Genomic DNA, 16,447 nt, shown 5'->3' with positions numbered 1-16,447 from the left:
AGGGAGGGGGAGGGGTGGGGTGGGGTGGGGGGAGGCGGTGTTGGTTCTTGTCAGGTGGTGGAGAGGGGTGAAGTTTTGTTGGTTGTGGGAGGGGGAGTGGGCTGGTGGGGAGAAAGGTAGGGGAGGACCTCCTAAATTCTGATGATGATGGCAGAGAATCTTTGGGTGATTTGTTTATGTGGGGCTCAGGATTTGGGTCCTGTGTTAGGTTTTGGGACTTGGGGAGGAGTGACTGATGACAGTTGGTGAACAGTCTTCATGGGAGATCAAAACAACTTAGTTAATGACAAGAGGGTAGCAGTGCTTAACAAACCACATTTTCCTGTACTGTTTTATTTATTTATTTAGTCCTCTTTGGTCTGCATGAATTTCGTAGGATATGATTTTTAAAGAAAAAATGCATATCAATGACTATGGTTGGCAGAAATGAATTTATATTCTTTTGTAGGATTGGTTCATATCCTTCACATTTCAAAAAGAAAAAAACATTACTTGAGACCTAATGGAAAAATCCCTACCCTTATACTATAATTTGTGTATGTGCATTACTTTAGACTATGTATCTGCAATGTATGTTTTATACAACATATAACGTACCGAGATATGCACTCGCATATGTCACTCAACGAAAAGGCGTACAAGATAAGCAACCACGAAAATGGTCCCTCGGGACATTGCTTGCAACAACTAGGTCTAAATGGAACATTAATAATACGGTCGAATTGAAATAGGAAGAAAATCCATATTTAAATGATGATAATTAGTTGATGCCAAAGATATAATATTAGTCGCGCGATTTATGTGCAACATGATATTATTTGGGTAGTTGGGGGAGATTGATGGCGTAGTGGGATGTTTTTTCTGGCCACGACTAATCGTATGTTAAAAAACTCATGTTTTTTCGTATAGACAATTTTTGTGTGTCTTAGTATACTTTGCCTATTACTCCCTCCGTTCCTAAATATAAGTTTTTTTAGACATTTCAAATGGACTATAACATACGGATGTATATAGACATATTTTAGAGTATAGATCCATTCATTTTGCTTCGTATATAGTCACTTGTTGGAATGTCTAAAAAGACCTATATTTAAGAACAAGGAAGTAGATGTGCTCCTTCCATACTATTTTACGATGTGACTGTGACGAAGGTGAACCAAAGCCTAAGTCCTCACGGGGGTGGCAGGAGAGGTATGTAGACCCAAAAAGTTGAGGTTCCAAGGTTCGGATGCTCATGTGTCACAAAAAATGGAACCCACTCATGCTCCTTGGTGTTCAAAGAAATGACCAACAAAGAAGCGGGTAGACCAGCCATGAGTTGAAGCAAAGTGTGTGAACCTAACTACCTAAGGAGATCTATGTTACTTTCTTTGAAACATGGTTCACATGCACTATGATAGGTTGCCCACTCAAGGCCCATGTGGACCAAAAAAGTTGAGAGCCATATAGACAAGAAAAAGTGTGAATATAATGTCATGCATGTGCAATCCCACGGTGACTGGAAAATAAAAAATCAGTAATTGAAAAAATGTGGGTTCATCAAATGAGAAAGAAATCAAGATTAGGAGTATGTCATAGCTATCATAACACAGTTCTAGAAGCAGTGCACGGAGCTTCATGGGGGCCAACCTGGGCCATGGCCCCCCAACTCACAAGAAAATATGTATATATTCGTTTGTATTAGGCCTATTGTTCACTAAAAATCAGCTGAAATAGTTATGTTTACCCCCTCTCCAGCCCATGGCCCCCACCATAATTTCGGCTCAAGCTCCACCACTGTCTAGAAGGTCTAACCTCTTGTTGTAGCAACCTGGGGAAGTAAGAAAAGCGTCGGCTTCCAAGAAAGAGTCATTCTCTCTCCTCCTCCTCCTCCCCTTCCTTGAGGGTCACCAGCTCACCTCATCTCCCCTCCTCCTTCCGCGACATCGTTGGGAGGGAGAGGAGGTCGAAGATCCACTATACATGGTAGCTTTAGATGGAAGGACTTATCTTAAGGGTTTAAGGTGTCATGATGTGTGGTGATGAACTTCGGTGCCAGCGAACGATGACAGATGGCGGCGGGGAGCTTTCGCTCGGCGTCCATGTGGTCTACGATGCAGTGAAGATGAAACATGTTCCTTTGCTGCTGGAAGAGCTGCAAAAGTATGTGAATCTAAGGAGGTTTAAGTTCTTTTCTTTGAAACATGGTTGACATGCGCTATGTTAGAATACACGTGTTGGTTGTCCACTCAAGGTCTTTGTGGACCAAAGAATTTGAGAGCCATAGAGACAACAAAAAGTGTGAATATAATGTCTTGCATGTGCATTCCACGATGACTAACGTAAATAAATAAATCAGTAACTGAAATTACGTGTTCCATCAAATGAGAAGAAAAAACAAAATTTGGTGCATGGCATAGCTATCATTGACATAGTTCTAGAAGTTCTAACCTCTTGTTGTAGCAACCTACGGAACTAGGAAAAGTGTTGACTTCCAAGAAAGAGTTATCCTCTTTCTCCTCCTCCTCCCCCTTCCTTGAGAGCCACCAGATCCAGCTCGCCTCCTCTCTCCTCCTCCTTTGGTGACATCGTTCGGGGGGGGGGGGGGGGAGGTCGGAGCTCCACTATACATAGTAGTAGATTTATATAGAAGTTTTAAGCCTAGACTTGTCTTAAGGACACATAGCATCACGATGTATGGTGATGAACTTTGGTGCCAGCGAGCGATAGCGGATGGCAGCAGGGAGCTTTCTTACGGCGTCCATGATGGTCGATGATGCAGTGAAGATGGACTTTCGCCCTCACCTTCAACAAAGAAGCTCATGTCAAAGGAGGGGACATTCTCTCTTCCCTATTTTCTCCATCGCTATGTAGGTGGAAGGAAGAGAATGAATCGATGTGTCACCTACTTGGATCTAGTGTTTCGGGGGGTGGAAGTTGCTTTGGGTGTTCATCGGTCGATCAATATAGTGGCGCAAAACAACACATCAAATGGTCAAGTGGTTCCGACGAGCCTTCTTCAGATGGTGAGCCCCTCTATCTATTGCCTGGTGATGGCGAGGATGCTGCCGAAGACAATGGCAAAGCGGCACTGCAATCTAGTTTTTATCTACGGGGTCTTGTCTTTAGAAGGACAGGACATGGTTGTAATTATATTTTCTTTCAGGGGTCCTTCTTGCATTGTTGTATCACTTTTTCTGCGAACAGACCCACACATCTATAAGTAAACCCAGCAAGATACAATTAGCACCCCACAAAGATAAAATAATTACAATGAAGTCCTTGAGGGGCCACTGAACCGCTGCATCCATCGAAATGAGTCGAGGACGCGCCACCGCCGTCGCCGCTATGCATGATCGCCGGCGAATCTCCATAGTAGACAAGAAGTCTTCTGACTTGGATCTTGAGGACCAGCATCCCGACGAAATAGTTATCTCTGGCACTGTCTCCAATAGATCTAAACGCCACGGGCCAATGTACGGCCCAAACACTACACGATGAGAGCAGAGCCCATATCACCGCGATGAAGAAAGAGATGGGGGACAAAAGCACGAACAACAGGTCACCACCATCGTTGCGGTGACCACGCTGAAAGAACATGCGGTGCCCCCATGTTTGGTTTTGGTAATTGATGACAATCTTTATGGACTAATGGTTGTCTTGAGTTATATTTGAAGGATTTGTCCATAGGCTTTTCTTGAAGTCCATGTGTTGGTTTCAAGGAATTTATGAGTTGACCAAGGTGCTATTAAGGAATTATCCAAAGATTGGTCATGCGAGTGTTGAGCTTATTGCAAGCATGTCTTGAAGAACAAGATTGTGTGATCATTCATGTTTACCTTCAAGACATCAGCCAAATGAAGAGAGTTAGAAAGATTCAAGGTTGATCAAGACTAAGTCAAAGAATGAATCAAGTTGATCAACACACAAAGCATAGAAGATGTACTGAGAGGGATCAAGCGATCATGGTATGGTAAGCATGGTCAATTACGCTTTGTGTACTAACCCATGGTCTTCGTGAGAGTTCTTTGTGGGGTTAGGTTGCGGTGTGCAAGTTCAAGTAGGATCATCACGAAGAGATCATATGCTTGAAGCTTGCCGTCCATTGTGGCGACAATGGACTTGTGAAGATGTGCGAAAGAGTGTCTCACCCATAGTGGAGTATGGGGGAGCAATCTACTAGTCTTCATCGAGCCAACGCAATCAAGAAAGGTGGTCCAACTTGAGGGAGTAAAGATCGTCATCATCTAGCTCAAGTGGACCATGTGCAAGGCAAAGTTTTGCCCTTGATAGGTTTTCTATTTTACCGGTCTCATGGTAGTTGTGGGAGACCGGGTTATAGGATCGTTTGCCGTACTATCAAGGAGGGCTCTCGATGAGTTGCTTGATCGTATCGTTCGTAGAGAGCTCAAACCATTGCATCCTTGCATCATCTTTATTGGTTCTTGTTTGGTTCTTCTCCTTGTGAGATTTGGAGCTTATGGTCATTTTTATGACAAGCTCAAGTTCATCGAAAACGGAGTTCTCATGCATCTTCTATGATGTTTTCGATGTTGGAGGGTATGCCGGTTCTTCTCGGTTGGAGGTTTCACTCCTTTGTTTGCTAAGCATACCTCCCCTGCCTCTTCTTATTATAACGGTGCTAGGTGACAAGACAAGACAAGACAAGTAATGGTGCTAGGTGTGCCCTAACGCGGTAGGAGGTGATACCGGCGAAGGGGGAAAACATCCGGGAAAGTATTCCCGGTGTTTCGCGTTATCGGACAGATGAACCGGAGGGGGAAAGTTGCATGTTCGATATGTTAGGGAGGTATGGCGGATGAACAGGCTGCGTATCCGGATTCGTCTCGTCGTTCTGAGCAACTTTCATGTAGAAAACATTTTCATCGGAGTTACGGTTTAATTTCTATGAATTTACAAAGTTTTAAACATTTTCTAGAATTTAATAAATTAACAGAAGGGTTTATTGCATTAGCATGACGTCATAGTGACATCAGCAGTCAGCAGGGCGGCTGACCAGGTCAAACCAGGCTTTTGGGTCCAGTGGGACCCACATGTCAGCCTTTGTTAGTCTAACAGTGTAATAAACTAGCTAATCTAGGTTAGTTAGCTACTGGACCCCACCTGTCATAGACTAATTAGCTAACTAATTCATTTTAATTAATAAAAAATTTTAGTTAGAGGAATAAGCAGTGGGGCCCGCACGTTAGTGGCTGGGGCCTGCCCAGTCAGCAGTTGACCAAAGTCAACAGGACAGCCGGGCCCCAGGGGCCCACGGGTCAGTGGCCGAGGAGGTGGCCCCGGGTGTGCCACGTCGGCGGTGGCGGGGTTTCGCCGCCGGGTACCAAAACAGTGGCGGGGGTCGCCGGACTTCGACGGAAAAATGCCACAGGGGGCCGTTTCGAGCGCGGCCGGGCTCGTTCGGACGCAGGAGGAGCGGCGCATCCAACTGCGAGCTTAGCTCGGACGGGGGCGGGCTGCAACGACGACGGCGTCGAGCGGGGCGGACGGCCAGAACGGGCGTTGGCGGGGATCGGGCTACGGGGCTCGGCGAGAGCAGCAGACGCGCGCGTTGGGCCCCTGGGAACCCCAGGAGCATGATGCGGCGCTCAGCCGCATGTGAAGGCGACCATGGCCACGACGCCGAGTTCGTCGGCGGCGAGGTTCTTCGGGTGAGCTACGGGAACGGGGCTACGGGCGTCGGAAAAGCTCGGGAGAGAGAGGGGAAAGAAGCGCCGGCTCACAGTGCTCCTGCAGATGTGCTCAAGCATGCTCGAGGAGGGCTCGGTGCGGCGGAATCGACGGCGAAGCTCGTCGGAGGAGAGGAGGAAGACAGCGACGTAGGGGACGATGTAGAGGCGCTCCTGCTCAGGTGATTTGTCGGGGAGGAAGAGGAGGTCGAGGCGGTCCTTCTTGGCACGGAGGAGAGGCGAGGCGGTGTCGGGGCCCGCGTGCGTCATGGCGGCAGGCCACGGCAGCGCTTGGATGCGGTGGGAATGGGAGATGCGGAGAGGGCAAGCAGCAGCTCATGGGGGAGGGGGGAAAAGATCTCTCGGAGGGGGCAGGGGGGGGTCCTTGCTGGCATCCTTATCCTCCCCGTGGCGCCTGTAGCGGCGTGGCCGGCGAGGTGGTTCGGCGGTGACGCCCCTGTTGCGGTCTGAGACCGAGGAACAGGGCGGAGGGAGAGAGACCGCTGCGAGGGGGCAACTGGGCTGGCACGAGCGGGTTAGGTGGGCCGGCCCAGGTGGGTTCGGTGCAGGGAGGGGTTTGCTCTCTCTCTCTCTCTCTCTCTCTCTCTCTCTCTCTTTTCCTTCTCCTTTTTTTGTTTTTCTTTATTTTCCAGCAACTTTTGCCTTTCCTTTTAGCCACTAATGACTTTGCAAAATCATGCCACTGGCTAAAACAATTTCAAAGAATTATTGTGCAATGCCACAAAATGAATTGTGAGGCTTTTGAAATAGTTTGCAACCTTCGTAATTTCAAAAGGCATTTAAACTATAGTTTTAGCCACTGTTTTAAAGTGGTTTAGGGCACTTGGGCATTTGCAAAAATATTGGTTCACTACCAATATTAGTTATGGATTATTTAGCACATGAAGAACATTTTAGTTTTCATGTTTGAGAAATTTTGAATTTCACTCATAATTTGAATTAGAATTTGACTTGGATTTTTCATCAAGTGATAACTAGCTCAGTAAGCATGGTGACCTGGCACCATTAACAGGGGATTACTGTAGCATGACACTGGGGGTGTTACAAATCTCCTCCACTACAAGAAATCTCGTCCCGAGATTTAGGAGGGGAGCAAGGGTGGAGGGATTGGGTTACGAAAAAAAATCTAACGGATCTCCTCGGTCTTGGTTGCTCTTCTCGAAGAGGTTGATCCATTACGTTGAAGTCTTTATTTCTCTACTCCAGGTCATCATGATCAATTCGTCATCCTTTCTTCGGGATCTCCATCGTCCTACGAACGCGACCAAGGGGAAAAACTCCGGAGGAACGCGTCTCCACAAAGCTGGGCATCTGACGATGAACTCAACGGGAAATACACAAGGTACCCCACGAGTTGTATTTCATTGAATTCGTTGAGTGCAATATACGATGGTACTAGAGTTTCAAACGGGTAGGCAATCATTCGATGACTAGACAGAAGCTGGAATGGGGCTTGAACCACAAGAATAACATGGTGTTTGATTCCAGGATGAACAATGGTATAGCATTCAGCTCGTGAATCACATACGAAGGCAGGTGCAAAGGATACATTATAATCCGGGTTATAAAGAAGAGTCAGGTTTCGATCCTGTGGAACTGTGGGTTATGGGCCCACCATGTGGGGTAAAATTAGGAAGGGTGCCAACATTTGCACGGTCATGATAGCAAGGCAGGTCAGAGGATAGCCTGTCAGTTATGTTGGCAACAACGCTGGTACCAAGGGCGAGGGATGAAGAGAACCATTTTCCTGCTCGTTAAGACGAGGCGGACTAATAGGCAAAGTTCTCGTCCATCGGCGGCTACCGGAATGTGATCAACAATAGTATCAAGGTCTTTCTGACAGAGTTGTACACCGAGGTGCTTACAAAAGCGGTGACTTATTACTGCTTAGATCATATGGATCACAAGGGAGGTTAAACCAAACAATGGAAAGGAAAATATGATTACCAGGTTAAACAGAACAATGGAAAGGAAAATGTGTTTAAACACATATTTCAAGGGTATATCCTTCCCAAGGGCAATTAGAGCATGATATCCAAGACAGGATATAATGTAGAAAACTCTTTAGGTACGGGAGAGAATTTTCATGACATTACCCATACAGCGGTGTTTGGATAATTGAGCAGGAAACATTTAACATTGGGCTTCAAATGTTCCTGTTGAAAATCAGAGTACCATAGACATGCTTTGAGATAACATTGACATGGTCAACAGGTGAAGGTCAGACTTTGGAAACAAAAAGGATCCATCAGGAACAACTTATAGAATAAATCTTACAATTTCCTCACGGAAGAATGACTAACCTTGCCAAAAGGAAACTATAACAATAGGTCCTCCGGCCAGGTGTGCTAGGCATGACATCATCTTACCGGGTCATATAAAGACCAATGTTATAACTCTTGGAAATATGTTCCAACCATCATATCTGACCGAGGTTCAGATCCGATTGGTGTCAGGAAACCTCCGTATTAGGATGCCTGAGAAGAAAAGGTGCAACGCAATTGACGAGATAACATTATAAGATTCTCGGGCAATGAACTATGGAAGCGAGTTCGAAGACAAGGATTCATCATCATTAAACCAAGGAGAGGATGAGAGGGTGGCTGATGGAATCAGCGGCAATTTATCGAGATTAACAAAAGATGGATTTCCACAATTATGTGAAGAAGGAGATAACATTTGTCAGATCAAATGGTATAATGATGTATGCTCGAGGAAAACATACACAATTAAACATTGGTTGAAATGTGCACCCAAAATCTGGGCTAGGTAGCACAAACAATGTTAGAATGGCGGTTCGATAACCAATGGTCTAAGAATGAAATGTTGACCATTAACTTCAAAGCAATAAGGTTGCCAAAAGTTTTTAAAATTACTAGTCCATCTGTCGGTATTCCTGTTAGGAACAACACGGGGACCAAGAAAAGAATGGTGATGGTGAAGTATCACTTATATCAAGAATTCTCAAGAGGTGGTGAAATTCTCACAACATCCTTGACAAAAGGCAGTAATACTTCAAGGTAGATCATAATACGGGCTGGATAGTAAATTGCATCCATAACATGAACAAGTTTGTGATGAAAGGAAGGTTAGATGTTGTTGATGGTAACTGAAATTACCAAGGAACGAGGATGGCACTTATCATCAAGAATTCCATTGATATCCTGGAAGGAGTCAAAATGTTGATGATGATCACGACAATTTGTTGTCGAGAGAATCCACGAAGAAGCAATTGAACAACGACTGCATCAAGCAAAAGGACTGATGCAACAAAAGATTATTGGAGCCACAGATACGACACAAACTCGAAATCAAGCTCACTGTTTTTAAGGCGAAGTTATATGAGGAGGAAGATCGACGTAAGGTTAGCTCAACGTCGAAAATTGTGCTCCGGAAAGAAGGACCAGGTAGCACAGTTAAAATGTTGCACGATAATGATATGGCTGATCAGGCTAGGAATGGCGTGATCGGGTAGAAACTCGTACTTAAAGAAGATTATCAAGAGTTGTTGAACCGTAGTGCAGACTCGATTCAGTTATCGGTGTCTTTGAGTGTTTAATAACTCAGAGCCCATGAAAAACTGTAATCAGTGAGAATGTAGCACTTGATGAAGAACTCACGAGAAGTTATACAGTTCCACGATAATCTCGAGATACCAGGGGGTAATACTCGAAGACGGATCAAAGTAGAGGTTGGACTGGGGTATTGAGCCGCAGAAGACAAATGTTTAAACTTGCCCGAGAAATGGGAACAAAGAATAACAATATGGTCGAAACCATAACTACAAGGGGTCCAATTTAATGACACCGAAAGAATTACTCGAATGAGTAAATATTAGGCAAGAAGCTTCCATGATAAGTTCCACATCGGGTCCATGGGCATGAACACAGAGTTCAAGGTCGACTCCCACTTCTCCAATGCATACCCTTTCATTCACTTCTCGCTTTCGATGAAGTTGTAGTGTTGAAATATTATCTGGCAAAACACCAGAAGAGTATGACTCGTGAAAACTCTCGGGTGCATATGGTTAGGGAAGGCATAGGTTCAACCCATAGGGGCATCTTAGGAACATATACCACAAACATCAGGAGTAATTATCACCAGCTCGAAAGTAGAGCATGGTTGACAAAGCAGAGGATACAATTTACCAAAGGCATTATATACCCGTGGAAAAGCTCACAAGGTTATTGAATATGAAGGACGATGTCGGATGAAATCCAACAATGGATCGGGCGATCCACAACGGAGCTGATGTGAGTATCGATACTCCAGAAAGAATGCACGGGCATCATATTATAGAACATCGGAATAATTCGATGCTTAGATAACAAAGGAATTATGATTTCCAAAACAAATGATCAGAAGCAGACGCTCTGATCAAGGATGGATAAGTTGGATAGACGAGAGGCACAATTGACGACAAATAGTTTGGTCGAGAACCAGCTCATGTTCAAAATGACATCTGAGCCGGAAAGATAATTTAGAAGGGTTGATAGATGATGGTGTGCATTCGCACACATGTTGAATCAATAGGGTCAAAATGTCAATCACAAGGATTTTAATGGTTATTGCTAGACAAATGGAATTGTCCAGACTGCAAGCAGACAAGCATTACAGAGCAATAAGCTACTAAGGATTTTTGGAGGATCGAATAGTATTTCGAAGACCATTGTGGAACACATGAACAACGGTGAAAGAACGGATACTCGGTAAGTGTGGGGAATTATCCATAGGGGGCATTCATGTGGCAAAGATCTGCAAGACAATGGCTCAAAAGATTCTTAAAAGTCGAGGAACAATTCGATGCATCTTGTAATAACAAGAGCAGCTAGGGATGAATGTACGAATGGCAAGGATAATAAGTTATCCATAAGGATTTATCGGTGGTAGGGAATTGCTAAAGAAGTGGGCACAAAGTCTCGAGAGAACTTCAGCGAGTATCTTCGGAATCTTCTGGTGTAGCAAACGATCATCGGGAGTGAGGGGCTCTCGGGGAGAAAGTATTTTCGAGAACCTAAAGTTAGTTTTGTTTTTAGCAAAATCATTTAACCCGAATAGAAGAGAGATAAGAGTCCCAGAGTATAGGTCGAGGAATAAAAGATCCTAATACCACCCAATGGCGACGTGGGCCCGTAGGGCACACAACCATGTTAGTAAAAGTTTTTGCAATGTCTAGACTCGACTTCGGCCAAGGAATGTGGAAGGGGATTCCTACCGGCAGTCGGCTCTGATACCAACTTGCGACGCCCCCGATTCAATCGTACACTAATCATGCACGCAAATGTGTACGATCAAGATCAGGGACTCACGGGAAGATATCATAACACAACTCTAAAACATAAATAAGTCATACAAGCATCATAATACAAGCCAGGGGCCTCGAGGGCTCGAATACAAGTGCTCGATCATAGACGAGTCAGCGGAAGCAACAATATCTGAGTACAGACATAAGTTAAACAAGTTTGCCTTAAGAAGGCTAGCACAAACTGGGATACAGATCGAAAGAGGCGCAGGCCTCCTGCCTGGGATCCTCCTAAACTACTCATGGTCGTCGTCAGCAGCCTGCACGTAGTAGTAGGCACCTCCTGTGTAGTAGGAGTCGTCGTCGACGGTGGCGTCTGGCTCCAGGGCTCCAACATCTGGTTGCGACAACCAGGTAGAAGGGAAAAGGGGAAAAGAGGGAGAAAAGCAACCGTGAGTACTCATCCAAAGTACTCGCAAGCAAGGAGCTACACTACATATGCATGGGTATATGTGTAAGGAGGCAATATGAGTGGACTGAACTGCAGAATGCCAGAATAAGAGGGGGATAGCTAGTCCTATCGAAGACTATGCTTCTGGCAGCCTCCATCTTGCAGCATGTAGAAGAGAGTAGATTGAAGTCCTCCAAGTAGCAACGCATAGCATAATCCTACCCGGTGATCCTCTCTTCGTCGCCCTGTTAGAGAGCGATCACCGGGTTGTATCTGGCACTTGGAAGGGTGTGTTTTATTAAGTATCCGGTTCTAGTTGTCATAAGGTCAAGGTACAACTCTGGGTCGTCCTTTTACCAAGGGACACAGCTATTCGAATAGATTAACTTCCCTGCAGGGGTGCACCACATAACCCAACACGCTCGATCCCATTTGGCCGGACACACTTTCCTGGGTCATGCCCGGCCTCAGAAGATCAACACGTCGCAGCCCCACCTAGGCCTAACAGAGAGGTCAGCACGCCGGTCTAACTCCTATGGCGCAGGGGTCTGGGCCCATCGCCCATTGCACACCTGCACGTTGCGTGGGCGGCCGAAAGCAGAACTAGCCCCCTTAATACAAGAGCAGGCTTACGTTCCAATCCGGCGCGCGCCGCTCAGTCGCTGACGTCTAGAAGGCTTCGGCTGATACCACGACGTCGAGTGCCCATATCTTTCCCACGTAGTTGGTTAGTGCGTATAGGCCAGTGGCCAGACTCAGATCAAATACCAAGATCTCGTTAAGCATGTTATTATGAAGCAACCACAAACGCCGACCAGGGCCAAGCCCACCTCTTGCCTAGGTGGTCTCAACCTGCCCTGTCGCTCCGCCACAAAGTAACAGTCGGGGTCCGTCGAGAACCCAGGCCCACCTCTACCGGGATGGAGCCACATGTCCTTCCAGCCCCCACATCAGAATCACGTGCGGGTGCTCAACGAGCTGACCCGACTTTAGTCACCACCTGTATAGTATGTATATGTATAGTATATACCCATGATCACCTCCCGAGTGATCACGGCCCAATAGTATAGCAAGGCAGACTGACAAGAATGTAGGGCCAATGATGATAAACTAGCATCCTATACTAAGCATTTAGGATTGCGGGTAAGGTATCAATGACTGTAGCAACAATGACATGCTATGCATCAGAATAGGATTAAGGGAAAGCAGTAACATGCTACACTACTCTAATGCAAGCAGTATAGAGAAGAATAGGCGATATCTGGTGATCAAGGGGGGGGGGCTTGCCTGGTTGCTCTGGCAAGGAGGGGTCGTCAACAACGTAGTCGATCGGGGCACCAGCAGCGGCGTCAGTCTCATAGTCTATCGAAGAGAAGAGGGGGAAGAAACAATGAATACAATGCAAATAGATGCATATCGATGCATGACAAGACAAGTAACGGTGCTAGGTGTGCCCTAACGCGGTAGGAGGTGATACCGGCGAAGGGGCAAAACATCCGGGAAAGTATTCCCGGTGTTTTGCGTTATCGGACAGATGAACCGGAGGGGGAAAGTTGCATGTTCGATATGTTAGAGAGGTGTGGCAGACGAACGGGTTGCGTATCCGTATTCGTCTCGTCGTTCTGAGCAACTTTCATGTAGAAAACATTTTCATCGAAGTTACGGTTTAATTTCTATGAATTTTCAAAGTTTTAAACATTTTCTAGAATTTAATAAATTAACAGAAGGGTTTATTGCATCAGCATGACGTCATAGTGACATCAGCAGTCAGCAGGGCGGCTGACCAGGTCAAACCAGGCTTGTGGGTCCAGTGGGAGCCACATGTCAGCCTCTGTTAGTCTAAGAGTGTAATAAACTAACTAATCTAGGTTAGTTAGCTACTGGACCCCACCTGCCATAGACTAATTAGCTAACTAATTAATTTTAATTAATAAAACATTTTAGTTAGAGGAATAAGCGGTGGGGCCCGCACGTTAGTGGCTGGGGCCTGCCCAGTCAGCAGTTGACCAAAGTTAACAGGACAGCCGGGCCTCAGGGGCCCACAGGTCAGTGGCCGAGGAGGTGGCCCCGGGTGTGCCACGTCGGCGGTGGCGGGGTTTCGCCACCGGCGACCAAAACAGTGGCGGGGTCGCCGGACTTCGCCGGAAAAACGCCGCAGGGGGCCGTTTCGAGCGCGGCCGGGCTTGTTCGGACGCGGGAGGAGCGGCGCATCCAACTGCGAGCTTAGCTCGGATGAGGGCGGGCTGCAACGACGACGGCGTCGAGCGGGGCGGACGGCCGGAACGGGCGTTGGCGGGGATCGGGCTACGGGGCTCAGCGAGAGCTGCAGACGCGCGCGTTGGGCCCCTGGGAACCCCAGGAGCACGATGCGGCGCTCGGCCGCATGTGAAGGCGACCATGGCCACGGCGCCGAGCTCGTCAGCGGCGAGGTTCTTCGGGTGAGCTACGGGAACGGGGCTACGGGCGTCGGAAAAGCTCGGGAGAGAGAGGGGAAAGAAGCGCAGGCTCACAGTGCTCCTGCAGATGTGCTCAAGCATGCTCGAGGAGGGCTCGGTGCGGCGGAATCGACGGCGAAGCTCGTCGGAGGAGAGGAGGAAGACGGCGATGTTGGGGACGATGTAGAGGCGCTCCTGCTCAGGTGATTCGTCGGGGAGGAAGAGGAGGTCGAGGCGGTCCTTCTTGGCACGGAGGAGAGGCGAGGCGGTGTCGGGGCCCGCGTGCGTCATGGCGGCAGGCCACGGCAGCGCTCGGATGCGGTGGGGAATGGGAGATGCGGAGAGAGCAAGCAGCAGCACGTGAGGGAGGGGGGAAAAGATCTCTCGGAGGGGGCAGGGGGGTCCTTGCTGGCGTCCTTATCCTCCCCGCGGCGCCTATACCGGCGTGGCCGGCGAGGTGGTTCGGCGGCGACGCCCCTATTGCGGTCTGAGACCGAGGAACAGGGCGGGGGGAGAGAGACCGCTGCGAGGGGGCAACTGGGCTGGCACGGGTGGGTTAGGTGGGCCGGCCCATGTGGGTTCGGTGCAGGGAGGGGGTTTGCTCTCTCTCTCTCTCTCTCTCTCTCTCTCTTCCTTCTCCTTTTTTTTGTTTTTCTTTATTTTCCAGCAGCTTTTGCCTTTCCTTTTAGCCACTAATGACTTTGCAAAATCATGCCACTGGCTAAAACAATTTCAAAGAATTATTGTGCAATGCCACAAAATGAATTGTGAGGCTTTTGAAATAGTTTGCAACCTTCGTAATTTCAAAAGGCATTTAAACTATAGTTTTAGCCACTGTTTAAAAGTGGTTTAGTGCACTTGGATATTTGCAAAAATATTGGTTCGCTACCAATATTAGTTATGGATTATTTAGCACATGAAGAACATTTTAGTTTTCATGTTTGAGAAATTTTGAATTTCACTCATAATTTGAATTAGAATTTGACTTGGATTTTTCATCAAGTGATAACTAGCTCAGTAAGCATGGTGACCTGGCACCATTAACAGGGGATTACTGTAGCATGACACTGGGGGTGTTACAAATCTCCTCCACTACAAGAAATCTCATCCCGAGATTTAGGAGGGGAGCAAGGGTGGAGGGATTGGGTTACGAAAAAAAATCTAACGGATCTCCTCGGTCTTGGTTGCTCTTCTCGAAGAGGTCGATCCATTCCGTTGAAGTCTTTATTTCTCTACTCCAGGTCATCATGATCAATTCGTCATCCTTTCTTCGGGATCTCCATCGTCCTACGAACGCGACCAAGGGGAAAAACTCTGGAGGAACGCGTCTCCACAAAGCTGGGCATCTAACGGTGAACTCAATGGGAAATACACAAGGTACCCCACGAGTTGTATTTCAGTGAATTCGTTGAGTGCAATATACGATGGTACTAAAGTTTCATACGGGTAGGCAATCATTCGATGACTAGACAGAAGCTGGAATGGGGCTTGAACCACAAGAATAACATGGTGTTTGATTCCAGGATGAACAATGGTATATCATTCAGCTCGTGAATCACATACGAAGGCAGGTGCAAAGGATACATTAGAATCCGGGTTATAAAGAAGAGTCAGGTTTCGATCCTGTGGAACTGTGGGTTATGGGCCCACCATGTGGGGTAAAATCAGGAAGGGTGCCAACATTTGCATGGTCATGATAGCAAGGCAGGTTAGAGGATAGCCTGTCAGCTATGTTGGCATCAACGCTGGTACCAAGGGCGAGGGACGAAGAGAACCATTTTCCTGCTTGTTAAGACGAGGCGGACCAGGCAAAGTTCTCGTCCATCAGCGGCTACCAGAATGTCATCAACAATAGTATCAAGGTCTTTCTGACAGAGTTGTACACCGAGGTGCTTACAAAAGCGGTGACTTATTACTGCTTAGATCATATGTATCACAAGGGAGGTTAAACCAAACAATGGAAAGGAAAATATGATTACCAGGTTAAACAGAACAATGGAAAGGAAAATGTGTTTAAACACATATTTCAAGGGTATATCCTTCCCAAGGGCAATTAGAGCATGATATCCAAGACATGATATAATTTTAGAAAACATACACAATTAAACATTGGTTGAAATGTGCACCTGAAATCTGGGCTAGGTAGCACAAACAATGTTAGAATGGCGGTTCGATAACCAATGGTCTAAGAATGAAATGTTGACCATTAACTTCAAAGCAATAAGGTTGCCAAAAGTTTTTAAAATTACTAGTCCATCTGTCGGTATTCCTGTTAGGAACAACACGGGGACCAAGAAAAGAATGGTGATGGTGAAGTATCACTTATATCAAGAATTCTTAAGAGGTGGTGAAATTCTCACAACATCCTTGACAAAAGGCAGTAATACTTCAAGGTAGATCATAATACGGGCTGGATAGTAAGTTGCATCCATAACATGAACAAGTTTGTGATGAAAGGAAGGTTAGGATGTTGTTGATGGTAACTGCAATTACCAAGGAACGAGGATGGCACTTATCATCAAGAATTCCATTGATATCCTAGAAGGAGTCAAAATGTTGATGATGATCACGACAATTTATTGTCGAGAGAATCCACGAAGAAGCAATTGAACAACGACTGCATCAAGCA

Source organism: Triticum aestivum, chromosome 5B (genome assembly GCF_018294505.1).
Source record: "Triticum aestivum cultivar Chinese Spring chromosome 5B, IWGSC CS RefSeq v2.1, whole genome shotgun sequence".
Classification (NCBI taxonomy): Eukaryota; Viridiplantae; Streptophyta; class Magnoliopsida; order Poales; family Poaceae; genus Triticum; species Triticum aestivum.
The sequence above is the reverse complement of the archived record's forward strand: the minus strand, read 5'-3'. Positions refer to the sequence as shown.